Raw genomic sequence first — 17,342 nt, 5'->3', positions numbered from 1 at the left:
CGGCGTGCAACTTGTCTTATTTTTCCCGTGCCCCTAAATAAGGTTTACTATATATACCATTACACGCTTACTATATATACCATTATTGAAATACATTCCAGTCAAGCAAGAATAATCATATGGCACTTGGCTTGACTTATCGAGGTTTCACTACATTCAAATAATGTAATATTTTATATTTCAAGGAACAGAACATATTAAAAGTAGACAATACTTGTCAACTTCAAACGGTAACCTGTTTGTCATGCTTCGGTTCGGAAACATTCCTTCGCAGTGAAGTGGTTAAAATTATTAGAAGCTCCAATTAAGTTATTTACCTCAGATTATTGCACATCTTTTAAAAACTTAACTGATTGGCATGTTTCAAGCCCAATTCCAAATCAAACTGATTTGTTGTAACAGACAAGTATAGCATGTAGACCGTTAAAGTCCATCGGGTCTATAAATATCAAAATCTCTTACCATTAGCTATGACAAATTTTACCAGTGTCATAAATAGTTCAATAGATATCCAGTTTGGTGTTTCCAGCTTTTAGCAAGATTTAACCTCAGGAACTTCTGGAATCATGCCTTATCAATGCAAGTATTTTCAACTTATGGTCAATATTCACCAGGTTACCGGCAGGCAACTACTGTAATCAATAAATTAATCTGGAAAGGAATGTAATTAAGGAACAAATTATATCACTGATAATGCATTAAATGGACACTGGACTATGTCATGATAATAAATGTTCCAAGTGTCTGTCTAGGGAATATATTTGTCTTTGGTTCAATTTAGAACATGATTACATTTCTTGTCAAAAATGTTTGCAATGCTAAACCAACATTATTATACACAAAACAGCATCAACAATAAACTATACTTCAGTGCTATGCCCTTAATTTTGACACACATTATGGTTTTAACAAGATGCATAATTAACCTCATCAAAATATTATGTTAATATTATTATTATTTTCTCAACATTTTTGATAAATTTGTGCCATGTAATATAGCAACATGTTTCCTCATTTAGAAAAATGCAAGATCATACAGAGTTTATATGCATAAGAATGTCACTAAGACAGATTTCAAAATACAGTCCCCGGTACAGGCCCCGGAGAAGTGTTAGTGAACTTATAGTCAACAGTTGTCAAAGTTTCTTATGCTTATTTACTCATCCCTTTATACCAACCTGTAGTGAATTTAAAATGTATTTACTGTCAGTATACTTACATAAGCCAGATGCAATGGCACAATATTATTGAGTAGGATAAATACCTTATTCCATGTCATTCCGGACAAACTTATTTTTAATATGACAAATAGGGCAAGATAATGATCATCTCTCTTTGTAGATCATAACACCCATAAAGTCACATGTTATAAGGAATCATTTAGGTGCCATTTAGATTGAAACTTATCTTATATTCTGTTTCACTGTGACACCGTGACAATTGTCAATATATCACAAGTAGGTTCAATATGTATTAAGTATTCTGAAACATATCTGGAAGCACAAAAACACAACACACAAGTGAGCTAATGATTATTCACTACTGCAGCCCCTCTATATATACTGGTAATACTCTTTGCCCGGAGCAATTGTGAATGACAACTTGGATGTGGTTAGCATCTCACCGTCCATGACTTACTGTGGTACTTATTGTGATACATTTTGTAAGTATATAAAAGTATTAGTATCTTCAACATGTACATAATTAAGTTGATCTGAAAGAAAGAAACACAACACAGGCTACTATAGTGGATGTTGATAATTTCAGCCCCAGAGCACTGTGTTTGGATCACTTTTACTTCCGATTTCACACTCATTATGATCAAATATTACTCCAAAGTGTGAATATCTCGTAAACTGCAATGGATACTTTTAACTGTAGTATATGGTGCTAGTGTCTTTACTCGTCGAATCAGATCGACTGGTGTTAATTAAATACTGTTGGATGACAATGAATGGTTACGAGCGCGGCGCGAGAATGATGACATTGTCAATTTCGGACAAATTTCATAGTACGGGCGTATATGGGTAACTTAATATCGCGCTTCTGAAACTGTTAGAGTAAAAACACCAGGATACCACTATTAATTATACAGTTTATTAAACGGAATCTCAAAATACAAGTTCAATGACAAGCTATCTTCAAGTGACGCTCTGAGTCCGTCTGCCGCCATTTTTGACAGCGATGCTAGTGAAGGGGACGTTCGACTAGTGATGTCCTTATATTAAGCAGTGTATTATGTTCCGTAGTACTGTCTAGATTGTAAATTCAATTTTATGTATAGTTGTATAGTCCTGTGTTGTAATTTTTACCTGTAACCTATAACTTACATGTTTGATTTATCTGTAGTTGGTTCATAATAAATGAAATGAAATCAAGAGTATCAAGACTGGCTTGCAACAAAATTACTTCAGTACCACAATCACCCTCTGCTATCATTACATAGCTCGCATAGTATAAAACAAAGTCGCTTTCTCTGTCCCTATGTATGCTTAAATCTTTAAAACTACGCAACGGTTTTGATGCGTTTTTTAATAGATAGAGTGATTGTAGAGGAAGGTTTACATGTAGCATGTAGGTATAGTACCCGTGCGAAGCCGGGGCGGGTCGCTAGTTAAATATAATTCACAATAAAAAAATATCTACTAACTGCATTGCATAAGCTAAGAGTAAGCCCCCTGCACAGAAGCTTGTATGTAAAAGCAACACACCCTGAGTTTCTGTACAAGACAATTAATATTTCTTGCAATTGCTTTACGAGTAGATAATAGATATACTGATAACAGTTATAACGGAGTTTGCATCCCGGTATTAATATGTGAACAACCAGGCCAGTCTGATAATTAATAAGAATAAGAACTAGGTAATTTTATTTTTATTGCATTATATATCTATATAATCTATATTAATTAAAATAGTAATTAAATGCCGTAAACCTGATAATTTATAGGGTATAATAAGTTGTGATACTGTACCACGATATATTAATATACTAACATTTAGATTTTTAATTTGTAATAAGCCCACTGCACAGAAGCTTGTATGTAAAAGCATTAAGCAAGTATTATTACTTGCTATACATAAAAGTGTTTGTTTCGTTAAATCTTTTAACTTCCTTAAATCCTTAGTAAAATAACACAGAAGGGGTCATTTCATAACAGAGGGAGGGCATGTAACAGTACAGAGAGTATAATTAACGTCATCAAGCTCTTATGATGTGCCGCTATTTGTCAAACCAAGGTCATTAACCTGTGAGGCAGGTTGTATCTTCCGTCAAAACCATGCCCAACTAAAACATAATGGAACGATGAGTTGGACATGTTTGAAACACACGAGTCGCTGTTAGATTAAAGCATTTGAAACGATCATAAAATATACATTATGTCTAAAATATAAATAGCAAGGAAAATCCCAGAATTTAATGTTACATAGCCTAAATTCTGAGCCACTTTTTATTTTAATTATTAATACCGGTAATGAAATCGGTAAGTAATAAAATATACACAGTTATTATTTATTTTAATACAATTAAATTCTTCTACAAACATTTTATTTCAATATTTTTTTTTAGTATATAAATGTGCCTACTCATGTCCATGTCCACAGACTTGCCTAGGCGAAGACGTGGCCTACGATGGAGCGAGCTTTTGCACATACATCCAGAGGATTTTGTTGGTTTGACGAGATTCAGAAATCAGAATACTTTGAATTCACTCCTACGGTTTGGAAGCAGCAGGATTTCTCCTTGGAAACTATGCTCTGGCATATGTTGCGTAGGTAAAAAATTAGTAGCACTTCTAAAAAACATAGGCGCGTAAGGTTATCCTCCCAAATAACATTGGAATTTATTTCTTGCACTTATTTCCGCTGACAAACTGGATGACGCAGAGTATATTGGGGACTCTATGAAATAACTAAATAAGTTACGATTTCTTTAATCATCCATAAAATTGCTCTGTTTCGCCGAATTACATTTAATTTATACTTTACGGTTGCCTAGCAGAGAAAATCTCTTTATAAGTACTAGATTTAGTACGGTTTCATAACCATAATGCACTTCAATCTCAAACTTTAATCGTAAAATGAAACGCAGTACACTCTGCAAATTTGTTGTTTATTTGATCATTTGGACCATTTTTTCATCTGAAACCTACTCGTTATTCTCTATGGTGTTAATAATGTATGGTGTGAATAAAAATTAAACGTGTTTGTAAATAATATAACTTATGGCTACAGCCTAGACGTGTGCGCCGCGCCGACGCGCCGCCGCCGCCGGCAATTTTGGCCACGCCGCCGCCGCCGATTATTAATCGGCGTGAAATCGGCGTGACCTTGGTGGTTAATAAATTGCTCAAACTTAGTATTTGATTACATTTTGGACTTTTTATACTATTTCCAATACATATAATTTACTTTTATTAAAATATTCTGTATTAAGCACTAAGAAAGATGCGAAAAACCGGATATGGGGGAAGATCTATGATTGTGACGACTTTGACCTGGCATACGACTTGACACAATTGTTCACAGCACCTACGAGAATACCACATCTGGAGAGCCAAGAACTTTCCGTTGGATCTTCTGCTATCTTTTCATCTAGATCACCATGTAATCCATTCTAGATTTCATGGCTCCTCGAAATATTGTCCGTTCCAAAATACCCACGTAACCACCGCGTCGGCATATTGCTTATAGCCGCTGTGTGTAAGACTGTAAATCAGCAGATTGAATAGGAGGCGATTGTTTTTTGTGCCTTACTCCCCCAGGTAACCCAGGTCTGCTTCAATTTCCATGATCCTAATTTCGTTGCTGATCTGGTTCTGCAGGTAATGAAGCTTTTCATTCCATTCTCTGTGGTTCCAATCACTGGCAAGTGTTAAACTTCATTTGATAGAATCATGTTTTTTTTAAGTAGCCTAATATGTGTCCCACTGCTGGGTAAATGCCTCCTCTTCCTTCGTCCACTCATCACGGTTTGATGCCTGCTCCCGCCGTCCGAGTGATATCTCTATTTTTGGTCTGCCTTTGCCCCGGCGAAGCTGTGGTAACCATTCAGTTGCTACTTTGGCCCACCGATCAGGTGCAAACATGTCCTGCACGTATCGTATAGCATATGGAAAATTATTCAGTGGTTCCAAGACGCAAAAATCACAACCGCATTTCCTAATAAACTGTCTGCGTCCAACTCAAAATGCCGAGACCTATATGCCGGACGTTCGTTTCCAGTAGAGATGGGCCGAATATGGACTTTGCCGAATACGAATATTTATAAAGGGGATGTTCATTAAAACTATTAAATTATTGATAATAGTTACATAAATATGTTACTACAACTATGTTTTTATGATTTAGTGGATAACTAAAACTTAGTTAAAACAACTCTGAACTCTTCTCAACTTTTAAACTACGGTTTTTTAACTTTTTTACAAAACAATTGTATTTATATTCTGACGCATAGGTTTCTCTCTTTTTAGCAGTTCCTTAAAAAGCTACTAAAATAGGAGCTTATTATCCAATGGAATACGTAAGATCTTCATTAGTTATTTACTTTGTTTATTCGGTAAATATTCGGAGTAAGTAAGTAATCATTTATTGTCAGATTGTGCAAATCAGTTTACAGATGTTACAATATTAATAAACAATTATAGCTTGTGTCACAATCAACCGTTTTACGGTATACAATATACATAATTATTCCTATAACTAAATAAAATTTAACTTAAATAATAAAAACAGTCAGGTACATTATTATATAGGAACTACATTATTATTTATTATTTAATATCTCATATCATTATAAATCTATATTACATCAGCTCATTTACATAATAATTAATGTCGAAAATAGTCAGAGTAAGTATACATGCGTGTTAATCAATAAATTGTGTTTCATGAAAGAAGTCCTCGAGGTTATAAAAACATTCGGTTACTAGATAGCTTTTTAGCTTAGAAAAAAATTTATGGTTCGGCAACTCAGTCCACGACATAGGAAGTGCATTGAAAATACGAACAGCCATGTGTTAGCAATTTTTCTTATTCATCTCTAGTCTACTATTTGGGACTACTAAAGCTTTATGTGTGACTGTTCGCTTCCCAGTGTTACATTTCTTATCGAATAATTCTAAATTACATTTGACGAATTTACACATTTCAAGGATATATAAGCTCGGAACTGTTAGGATTCCATACTTTTCAAACAACGGTCTGCATGGTTCTGACCATTTGACTCCCGCTATAGCCCGCACACATTTTTTTTGTGCTATTAAAACTTGCTTAACGTTTGTGCCGTTTCCCCATAACACTATTCCATAGCGAAGTGCAGAAGCAACGTAGCTATGATAAACAAGCAGCGCAGTTTTATCTGAAGTGAGTCGCTTCAGTTTTTTTATGGCATAGATAAATTTATTGATTTTTGTGGAAACTGTATCTATTTGTTGTTTCCAATTCAAAATTTCATCAATATCAATCCCTAGGAAAATCGTATGTGATACTTCTTCAATCTGCTCATTACCCGTTTTTATATTTAATGGTATTATTTTACTGTTTCGTGTAGCAAATCTAACTAATTTGGTTTTTGATGCATTCATTCGTAGACCATTATTGTCCAGCCAGATTCTTATATCATTCAAAATATCGTTTATGTTCTCTTTTAATTCATTGCAGTTTTTACCTCTAATAACTATCGTTGTATCATCGGCAAATAAAATGCAGCGATGTTTAATACTGTTGGGAAGATCATTGATATAGAGCAAGAAGAGAAGTGGCCCCAAAATGCTGCCCTGCGGAACTCCACTCGGGTTTATTCTTAAAGCGGAGTCAACACTTAGCCTAGAATTGTCAATTGAAGATGTATGTTGAATCCTAGTTATTTGTTGACGGTCTGATAAATAGCTTTGCATCCATCTGAGCGCAGGTCCCCTTATACCATATTTCTCTATTTTCTTAAGTATAATTGAATGATCCACGAAATCTCTGTTCCGGGCAGAAAGCTTTACTTAAATCTAAAAAATAAGCCTACAACCAAGTCGTTAGTTTTTTAATGCATCCATTATATTGCAAACTAAGTTAAATGCAGCGGTGCCAGCAAAGGGTTTACTCGAAAGAGTTTTTTCCTATACCGTGTTCACTCATATTTTATATAAAAGTATACGTAGTACACCTGTATTGATCAAATTTTCAAGAATAATAACAAATAAATGATTTTTATATAAGAAACATGAAATCAAGGTTACGCCGAATTCACGCCGAAAATACGCCGCCGCCGCCGATTTTTTGTCAAACGCCGCCGCCGATCATTTTTTGATCGGCGCACACGTCTACTACAGCCTTGAATTGAAAATGTCATTGTAATACAATGTTAACCTGTAACATTGTAAATAGTACAGGGACCTGTTGTAGACCGGAAATCGCTCAAACCGCGACGAAATGGTGAGTTTGGGGAACTACCCCGTTTCCTAGAGAATGTATAGGGGAGTCTAATAAAAACTTAGGATCGATTTTTGAATTTCGAACGCACGAATTCGCCGTTCGAAAGTCTGTGGAAAACGACGTAATGCTATTTTTGAAAAAGAACGGCTAGTAATTTTTTCTACTCCCGAACTGTTATTCGTCATTTACAGGGTCGTGCACAGATCTTTAAAACCCTACATAAAGGTCTATTCCCCAAAGCCAGCGTCCGCCGGCTTTCCGCGCATGCGATCGAAAAAACTGAAAACGCATTGTTTGGCTCTGTAACCATGGCAACGCCTTATAACGACACTGCGGGCGTGCGCGGGAAGGCTTTGCGCAGCCGAGCTGACAGTGCAAACCTTTGAGTCAAAATACAGGAAACAGAATAAATTTCACGAAATTTATTTAAGAAAACTATTAAAAACTAAGTGCATGGTCGTAGAAAAAGTATTGTATGCAACGGTGTTTAACTGAGTCAAAAAATACTCGTGGCGTCTCAATAACAATTTTCGGCTTCGCCTCAAATTGTTACTCACGCCACTCGTCTTTTTTGACCTCCTTTAAACGCCTGTTGCATAAAATACTATTAAAACTAGTGGTAATGACCACTCGTTTTCGATTCTGTTAGTAGAATTGAAATCGCTAGTAGTGGAGATATTTATATTGAACGAATTTCACGAAATCGAATGGCCGAGATTCAAAAATCGGCCCTCTGAACCAATTGGATATTATTGCCAGATTTATTTTACTGGGGGGCTTGTTACTTATAATAGGCCTTTACTTTGGCAATCGCTTAAAAAATGGAAATGTTGCATGAAACTGTGCTTAATGCAATGTCGCGCACCAAAATGCTAAATTATAGGTATTATGCAGCGTTGATCGACATCTTTATCAGCGTATATATCTAGACTACTTACTGGTTTTATTTACCCTAATTAGGTAGATTAGCTTTCGGATGCCATATTGATCCGCGCGGGCAGTTGGGGACACGGTCCGATGCCTCCGATAGTTCTGAGCCATGGGGTTTGTGTTCCACGTTGCAACACTATGGTTAACGAATCAACGCTTCGAGGTTTTCTATTTACGAAATTTCGTGGTAATTTGAAATTGAAATAGCCATTAATGAGCCAAGTTTATAACAAGTACATCTATATTATGCTCCAAGCACTCTGAAACTTTTTAAAATGTACAAAACAATAGTGACAGAAAATCATTTATCATTCACCAGCGTAGGTTCAGGTGTCACTAAGTAAGTACAGTCCCCTTATACTACAACTACCCATTATGCACCTGACATGGGATAAGTGTGTGTACTCTTACTCTCATATTTCTATAGTGCACTTGTCCCACACAATCACTTGTCTTTATTCAACAAGAGTGAAAACATACCTAACAAAAACTCAAGTGTAAAATTGCACTCAACCAAAGCGTACTCGATGTCAATCTAAAAAAATGTTTCCTAATGTAACAGTCAAATAAACTAGGTGGGCAATAAATCAGAACACAATAGCAGCGATAAGCCATTGGGTCGCGTCTGAAGCACGATCTCTAACAATACTAGTCTTGAACGAGATGGCCCGGTCAGGACTTACGTCAACCCGGATTTTAGAACTTTGTGAACGTTGGTGGTACAGTTTGTTTGGAAAGAGGAGAATCTAGAAATGTATGTCTTCTTCCGCACAGGATTTAAATTCGAGTGAGAGACGTTGATATTCTTTTTGAGCCTAAGTTACTGTAGCCAGTCGTTGACATAAACAACACCAGAAAATCTACTTATACTATAAAAAAAATTTAACGCTAAAACTAACACTTAAAGAAATTTTATTTTATTTTTACGTAGGTACCTAAATGTAAGTACCTATATTGCACGGTCAATGACTTCCTGTTCATATCATGCATCTTCATCTCCATACAAACACTTATCTTACTTACACAAAGCTAAGTTTTAATGGCACATAAACCTTATTTTTTCTTGCTGGAATGAAACCGCGTACGCGCAGGCTCTTGCCATTATGACAATGTAAATAATCTCTATGAAATCCCTTTACCTTTCACCATGCAAATTAGACAGTTATTCACCAGAAGCTGCTACGAATGGGATTTTAAATACTATTATGTTTAGGTTCTAGCTGTTCTTATTTAGCTTATTTAGTTTATATACATAAAATAATTATACCTTCTACAAAATGTATAATTCATAATATTAAGGGAAGAGCGGTGCCTCCCAACACAGGCATTTATTTGATAGCCCTCTTATTACTCATTGGATGTCAATGTCAATGTTTGATCCAATGAGCATTGTTTTTTTTAGCGTAAGATTATTTATTATTTTTTATTGTTTGATTTACTAATGTTTTGTGTTTAACCTCTCGTATGCTTAGGAGCAGATCTGCTCCATATTATTTCAACGTAATATGTACCTATTTATTATGAATTTATGACTGATATATCAATGACAATTTTTTGACAGGCGCATACAAAAGGTTAAATATGGATACCTGTCGTCTGAAACAAATATTTACATAAAAACATGTTTAGGGTTAATGGTAGAGCATTTAGCTCTTTCACCGATTATAAAGTTTTGTCAATCTTGTGAATTTATAGTTCCCTCAGTTCCGATGTCATGTCATGTCGGATTTCATGTAATTTTAGGTATGATCAAAGACATATATAACTCCGTAAAGACAGATAAAGTCTAAGAAAAAAACGTACCTCAGTACCATACAGAAAAAGGCACGGTGGCCTAGCTGGCATTAGACCTTTTGGGTACGCTCTTGGGGTAGATGGCGCTAATATTAATATTTGACATTTTAATAAAGACTGTATCGTTAAGTATGAAGACAACTTTGAGTAGCCGTATTTATTTGCTATTATATTTTTTTCTTATAACAAGCCATGGGCTTAATAAGGCACATAATAAGGTACACATTTTGTCCTAGAAACTCGACGTAAAGCATATGGTTTAGACAGTATTGACTTAATCCTCCCGAGTACCAATTACGATTCCGGACAAATGCTACTAGAAAATTCACAAAGTGCGTAAAAGACGATACGATTGCGAAAAAAAATTGTATGGTGCGAACCTCAACGACACATGATCCACAAAGCAGAATATCTGGACATAGTCTAGCCCCTGTTATTTAAAAAATATAGTTCAGGATCTGTGTATGGCGGCCATTTAGAGAATATGGCATGGTGCTTACTCTAACTCCGACTTTGATGTCGAATTTGACTATCATACATTGTTTATATCGATCTGGTTTAAGCACTGTTCAAACACCATGAATGTCAATTAGACTTTGGCCTATGGCTAATTTTTTTATCTGTTTCTCTCATCCTGCTAGCATCAAAAATTTACGGCAATCCGGAACGTTGCTCAAAATTGCGTTTTTTTAAATTATATAAATTCGCCGCATTTATTCTACAAGTACCCAATTGGAAAAACCATGAAGAGGACTCTTATAGAATATATTTTGGCAGCATATTAACCTTTGTTTGTTGAAATCGTACAATGAGTCATTGAAATATTCTCAAATTAAGCCAGATAGGGGTTGTCCGAAATTTATTTGCTAGACCTTAATGAAAGTACCATAAAGTCCCTAAAATAAAAAAATATCAGACCTTCTTATATCAAATAGTACTTACCAATACCTTAAGATCATACTCTCGGAACATAATAATACAAAATTATGCACATGTCAACATTTAGACGAGGTTTGTTTTGTCCTTATACTTAACGATACAGTCCTTACATATAAAGCTAAGAATATGAGCCAAATTGTCAAAACTGAGGTTCAAAAGTTTTAAGCCTGTGTCAAGAGATGGCAGTCTATGCACTGTGATATTACACACTTCACTTCTACAGTAATTCTCTATAATAGTCGATCCTCTTCGGTGTGATGTATTCGAACAAAATGTACGTCGGTAACCGGTAACGTCGATTTCTAATTATATCGTAATGGAAGTAGATCCTTATTGACTACCGACAACTTAATATATGCACATTTTAAACTGCGAAGGTACAAACTACTAAAGGTATATGAATATGCAGAGTATGTTTATTGTTTTGCTTAAACAATGCGAACTAATCTTATAAACGTTTAAACATTAGGTACTTGATAAGTACAGGCTCTAACATAAAGTGTATACAAGTATTGTACCGTACCAACATGTGTCCAAATTGCCTACTTCTATGTACGTATGTACTTATAGATAAATCAGTATTAGGTTGCTACTAACATAAACAAATTTATGTAAAGCCATAAGAAACTTGGTTTATCGTTTCTGAACAAAGGAACGTGGGTACACCCACCTATGTGGTTTCCTTTCCGTAAACTCGAAATGGCAAAAGCATGAATAAAAGCCACTATTACGGCTTCATAAAAGTACCTCAATAAGTTACTTACAGGCTTAACTCTAAGAATCATATTACGTCGCTTATCCAACAGTATCCAATTACTTACTTTTAGTATGTGAAAAAGTCCGAATAAGGCTTCATTGAAGGCCCTCGGTCGAAGTTCACGGTTCACAATATAAAAAAAAAACAATTCGCAACATTCAAACTGAAACTACACTTCAAACACTGGCAATTCACAAATAGTTCAACTTCTAAAACAAATATACTCGAAAAAACAAAAGGACCATAGATAGCAATTGTTTTTTAAGCGTTCGGAGCTCGGTTTTCAAATATGGAAGGTTATTGTTCGAATTTTGAAAATCGCTCGTCGGGTTCGTGGTGCGCGGGGCAGCGCTAAACGGATGTGCGCAGGGAGCCGGCCGGCCGACTGTTGCGCTCGCCGTGCGCTGCTAGGGTGGTGCTAGTGCTCGATTGTTCGAGTTATCGATACCAAGTTACCAATCGCCTACTTCCTACTACAACTCGTGCGAAGGCCCGAGTGCGCGTAGAGATCATAGATGTAGAATAAATAAAATTATTTGGGATCGATTTTCACAACACTGTCCACAGTACTATAGCAATCATCATCATAATATACTTCGTGTAGTCTAATAGGCATATTATTAGTAAATAGAAGGATTTTCCAGTGTGACAATATGCTTTCTAAAATGATTTATCTATGTGTTATATAACACAGATAAACTATGTGGGTTTTTGGATAAGATTATGAAATCTGTTACGTTTTCTTTTATCTTAGGAGTTTAGGAGGCAAAGATAAGTGGATTTTGCACGGCTCTAATCGTGGGAAAAATATTATCAACGATAAATGGTACTACAATATTTTCTCAATTGTTAAAGATTATGAATACGTGCCTAACACATAAACATTAACGTACCTACTAGTACCTACCTGTGACTCACAGCGATCATCACACAGTGTTCTTTGTAGGTAGGTCGCAGTCGATTTAGGTTTTATAGGACCAAACAGACAGTACACATAAGGGCTCTACTATGCATTTATCGATATCTATATCGACTACAGTACCAACATGACTCACTCGAACGCCAACAACAAAACGCGTTCAAAGACCAAAATGACGTAAGCGACCAGTAACGACTCGACAAAAACTCAGCTCGGTCGAGGGCCAAATGTTGCCACAAAAAACGTCAAGCGCCTGGCGTTTACGACGATTCATGTGTGGAGCCTCGCCGAACAATGAACCTGCACTGGCGAACTAGACCAAACAGCGAAGTTGAAGAAGTTTTGTATATGGAACACGTTCTCGTTTGGAAACCATAGAGTTGTTCTTTTGTTTGGGCTCGAACTCACGTAGGAGTCGTATTATACGACACCTACACATAAACAGTACCTGAAGTAACTTTAAGTGATCTTTGCTGTGCTGTACATTTAATTTTACTCTGGGGCTAAAACAGTAAGCACTCTTCAGTAGTCCATAGGTAATTCGTGGACATTAGTTAATAAACTGATGTAAAAAAGTAATGAATTTTATTATAGCAACTTATATAAGTGTTTTTTGCCATAACTAGAGAAGACCTTGTTTGGAGGTCGTAAAAGCGAATCAACAAGCGTGGCGTGCATAAAAAGCACTTAAAAAACTACTACCAGAATGCTCATATTACTACATACTAACTAACTTGTAGCTAAAGGGGCCCACGGATTGCCGATTCGCCGGACGATATCTTAGTTTAATCACTTTAATCCTTGAGTGCTTTTAAAGTCGGTAAATAATTTAAATATTTCGTATGTATGTATGTTATGACCTTATGACATTACACGGACTTCTACATGAACTTTTAAAATTTCTTCAGAATAAGTAAATATGTCCCAAAATGCTTCCACAATAAAATTGCGTTAAAAGTGTTAAACCGTCTATTTTTTGTACCATCGTCTAGAGAAACATACCCCGGTTGACTAAACATGGAATTCTCTGTGGATATAATAGGTAAGCAGTTATCTACTATTAGAAGAAAATTCTTTGAAAGTCATGTAGGTTCTATGATATACGAATGTTGGTAATGTTGGTACATTATACGCGTTTAATTTAAATCTCTGTGTGAGTAGTTTCTCATCAATAAAAAATGTCTACCAAGTCCTCAGGCTATAGTAGGTATACACTGAAACTTGTAGTTCATGTGCTCTGCCTTCCCCTTTATGGGATACAGGCGTGATTATATATATATACTTCATTATGTACAATGTACCTACATAAGGTACAGTAGGCTACAAAGAGATGTATCCGTTTTTTCACCTTATTGCATTGTAATGAGGTGAAAAAGTGGATACATCTCTTTGTAGTCGACCGTACTGGCGATGGCGTCTAAGAAGACCTGGTGCTTAGCTACATACTTTCAAAATTTCATACTTTATTAAGTAGGGTAGGTTTAAACGTGTGTTGCGTTCAATAAATAACTAGGTATTGCTATTGTCGTTAACATAATTAATTAGTTTCAAAAAGAAAAAGAAAATTGTCAAACCAGTCCCTATACAAAAGACTTCAACGGCATCCGCTTTCGTACACTTAAGATGAGTTCACAAATTTGAATTGTATTTAACACACATAAGATTCAATATAATATACCACTGATTTAATGTATGTCATGTCTCTTTCTGTTGCCAATAATTAAAATGAGACGAAAAACGGCAGCCTCTGTAATGGTTAAGGTAAAGTGCGTAATAGCCAGTTCGATTCCAATTCAACAGTTCTAATTGAAATTCAACTTTAGATCCTTTCATTAGAGTTGAATTTCGAAAAGTGATATTACTGACATATGTCAGTAGAACAGTTTAAATGTCTGATTTCCGGGATATAAAGGTTTAAATACAGGAAACGTAAAAAGCTTGCGTTTACTTATACAGGACGCGACTCTACATTATAACTGTACTTACACATACGTTCCGTATTTAGCGAGTAGATGTAAAACGACTATAAATACGTAGATATAAGTATAATTATGCTCATTAAAGGATATAAAATAAATAAATTGACTAGGTACAAGAAAAGGTATATGAAAATGCAATGAGACAAGAAGACTAACAATAATTGTCAATGCAACTTATGTGGAAGAGTGTATCTGTGCAACTTGTGCAGCCTACCGTACACATATCGCATCATCGGGAGCCAATCAGCGCCCATATCACGTCATGTACGCGCCCTGTGATTGGTCCAGGGTGTTGCTACGAAAAGGAGATAAGAGATCGGACCCCACGCCAGGCATTCGCTACTGACCTCACAATTAGATGCACGCATACGTGCCTTTTTTATTCTATTTTTTTTTTCAAATATATTTTTTCTGTACCTAATGTATTTCTTGAGATTAAACTCATATAAAATCATAAAAGGCGTCGTCTACATTATTTGCTGCTGATCCCGTTTCTGAGGCTACGAGCTGAACCCTGAGCCATATTCACGCGCAACAATAATAATCTTATTGCACTGAGAACAAATGTAATAATTTATATGCTACAATATAATAGGTAACTATTGAATATTTTACCTGAGTATTAGATTTGTAGTTAGAAGTAGCAGTTAAAAGATAATAAGTTTCCGAATAAACACGCGATAGAAACTTTCAACCACTTTTATTAACACCCTTCAGGCAGAATTTTAAAAAACGCTGATATTTTTGTAGATCTATATTCTATTCTAACAAACTTTAAACTTTTTTTTCAATGTATTTAGTATAAATCCATTTTGCTTGTTTCCTTCTTTGTAATCATAATCATAATATTTATTAATAATACAAATTACAAGTCACATAATTTTATACAGCAGGTAAACGTATTTACACGATTATGCTATACTCCATAATACATAATAAATACATATATTATACGTACGTATAACATAATAATACATAATCAGACAGACAGACATACATTGCGAGTATTGCGAGTTGCGACTATTGCCAGGCGTCGCGTAATTGAGATCAGCCAGGAAGTAATAACTAGACTCTGCCTTATATGAAAACGATTAAAACGATAATGTTTGTTTTTATCCATTCAGGTATTTCTAACACACTACCCGATAATGTTTTCTCATGTGGTAATTTCTATAAGGTATCATTGAATAATCATGCTAGGTCGATAAAATGAATATAAAGCTAGGAACATACTACGCGGACGTCCGTCGTAAATCGACCGCGACCGCGACCTATCAGTGTGCACGGAACAAAACATCCAGCGAGCCAGATTTCGATCGGACGTCCATGCGCTCAAGGCCACGTCCGCGTCCGTCGACCGATATGTTCCTTTACGGTTAACTCTTTGTGGTATTTCCATCTCCTTCCATTTAATTCCTTCTATTATGTTTGTCCGAAATGGTCGATTTACGACGGACGTCCTATCTTTAATAATATTGTGTTCTTTTCCTTACTTAATTGGTCAGTTACTCTTTCTGAAATTTATTACATCTTACAAACTTAATCAATGTTCCATACAAGGTAACGCTAACAACATAGTACTATAGTGTTATTAATAAGGTTTAATGCTATTCTGATTTGGTTTTTTTCTTGTCTTGTCAATACAGACCTCGAAAGTAATTACAGTTTAGCTTTAGCAGTTTTTACCTGTCATGAAATTCAGTACACTCATTAAACCATTCTCATGATCAGACTGTACTTTTTATGCAAGTCCTTATTAACCGCCGCCCCAAATCTCAAGCAAGGTGGTTCTCAATTCGTCTGTATGTTTTATTTTTTTAATGTATGTTCCACGATATCTCCGTCGTTATTGGATCAATTTAGAAAAAAAATTTTTTTGGTTGAATGTATATGCAGACAGATTGGTCCCATTTTTATCAGAACTCAGTTCTGATGATGGGATCCTGGAGAAATCGAGGGAACTCCTCAAATCTGAAAGGCATACATATGGTGATTTTTGAAGGAACAGCATGCAATTACGTACGGAACAGTGACATTTGGTGCAGTGGAACTGCTGATGAAGATCAGAACGGAACTCCTTAAACCTGAACGGTACGCTTATAATGACTTTGGTATTTTTATAAGAACAGCTTGCGTTTACGTTCAGAACAGTGAGATTTGGTGCAGTGAAACTTCTGATGATGATCAGAACGAAACTCCTCAAATCAAATCTGAACGGCACATTTATAGTGACTTTCGTAGTTTTATAATAACAGTATACATTTAAGTTCAGAACAGTGACATTTATTTGTTAGGAGATTTGTTCGAGCTCTTTGTTATGCTTACATATTGAGTTTTCAAATTTTGTCAAGCTCAATTTCTTATAATCGCATATCGGATTCATGAGGAATTGAGGAAACTCTTTAAACCTTAACGGTATACGTATATGTCGTATATTCATTTGTGTTTCCATCAAATAATCAAAAATTTACATTAAAATCAGTTTTAAAAAATACCTACACAATTCTACATAATCCAACATTCGGAAGTACCTTTTCACCAGAACCCCAAAAGCGGCGTTTTTTTTTTCTTAAAAATTATTTTCTTAAATGATAAC

At 35.5% G+C, this 17,342-nt stretch overlaps 1 protein-coding gene across 4 annotated transcripts in view; it reads right to left on the bottom strand.

Annotated features, from left to right (window-relative positions):
* LOC125242524 (dentin sialophosphoprotein-like) overlaps positions 1 to 17,342 on the bottom strand; it is a 97,439-nt gene that overhangs the window by 17,598 nt on the left and 62,499 nt on the right. The window contains exon 1 of one of the 4 annotated variants that reach the window (XM_048151277.1): positions 11,913 to 12,197. The exons of the other annotated variants lie outside the window; for them this stretch is intronic. The gene's annotated coding sequence lies outside the window, so the exon portion shown is untranslated. Of the gene's footprint in view, positions 1 to 11,912; positions 12,198 to 17,342 lie in introns of those variants that run through there. 4 annotated transcript variants of the gene reach the window in all.

Source organism: Leguminivora glycinivorella, chromosome 3, assembly GCF_023078275.1.
Source record: "Leguminivora glycinivorella isolate SPB_JAAS2020 chromosome 3, LegGlyc_1.1, whole genome shotgun sequence".
Classification (NCBI taxonomy): Eukaryota; Metazoa; Arthropoda; class Insecta; order Lepidoptera; family Tortricidae; genus Leguminivora; species Leguminivora glycinivorella.
This window is presented reverse-complemented; position numbering and strand designations above follow the sequence as displayed.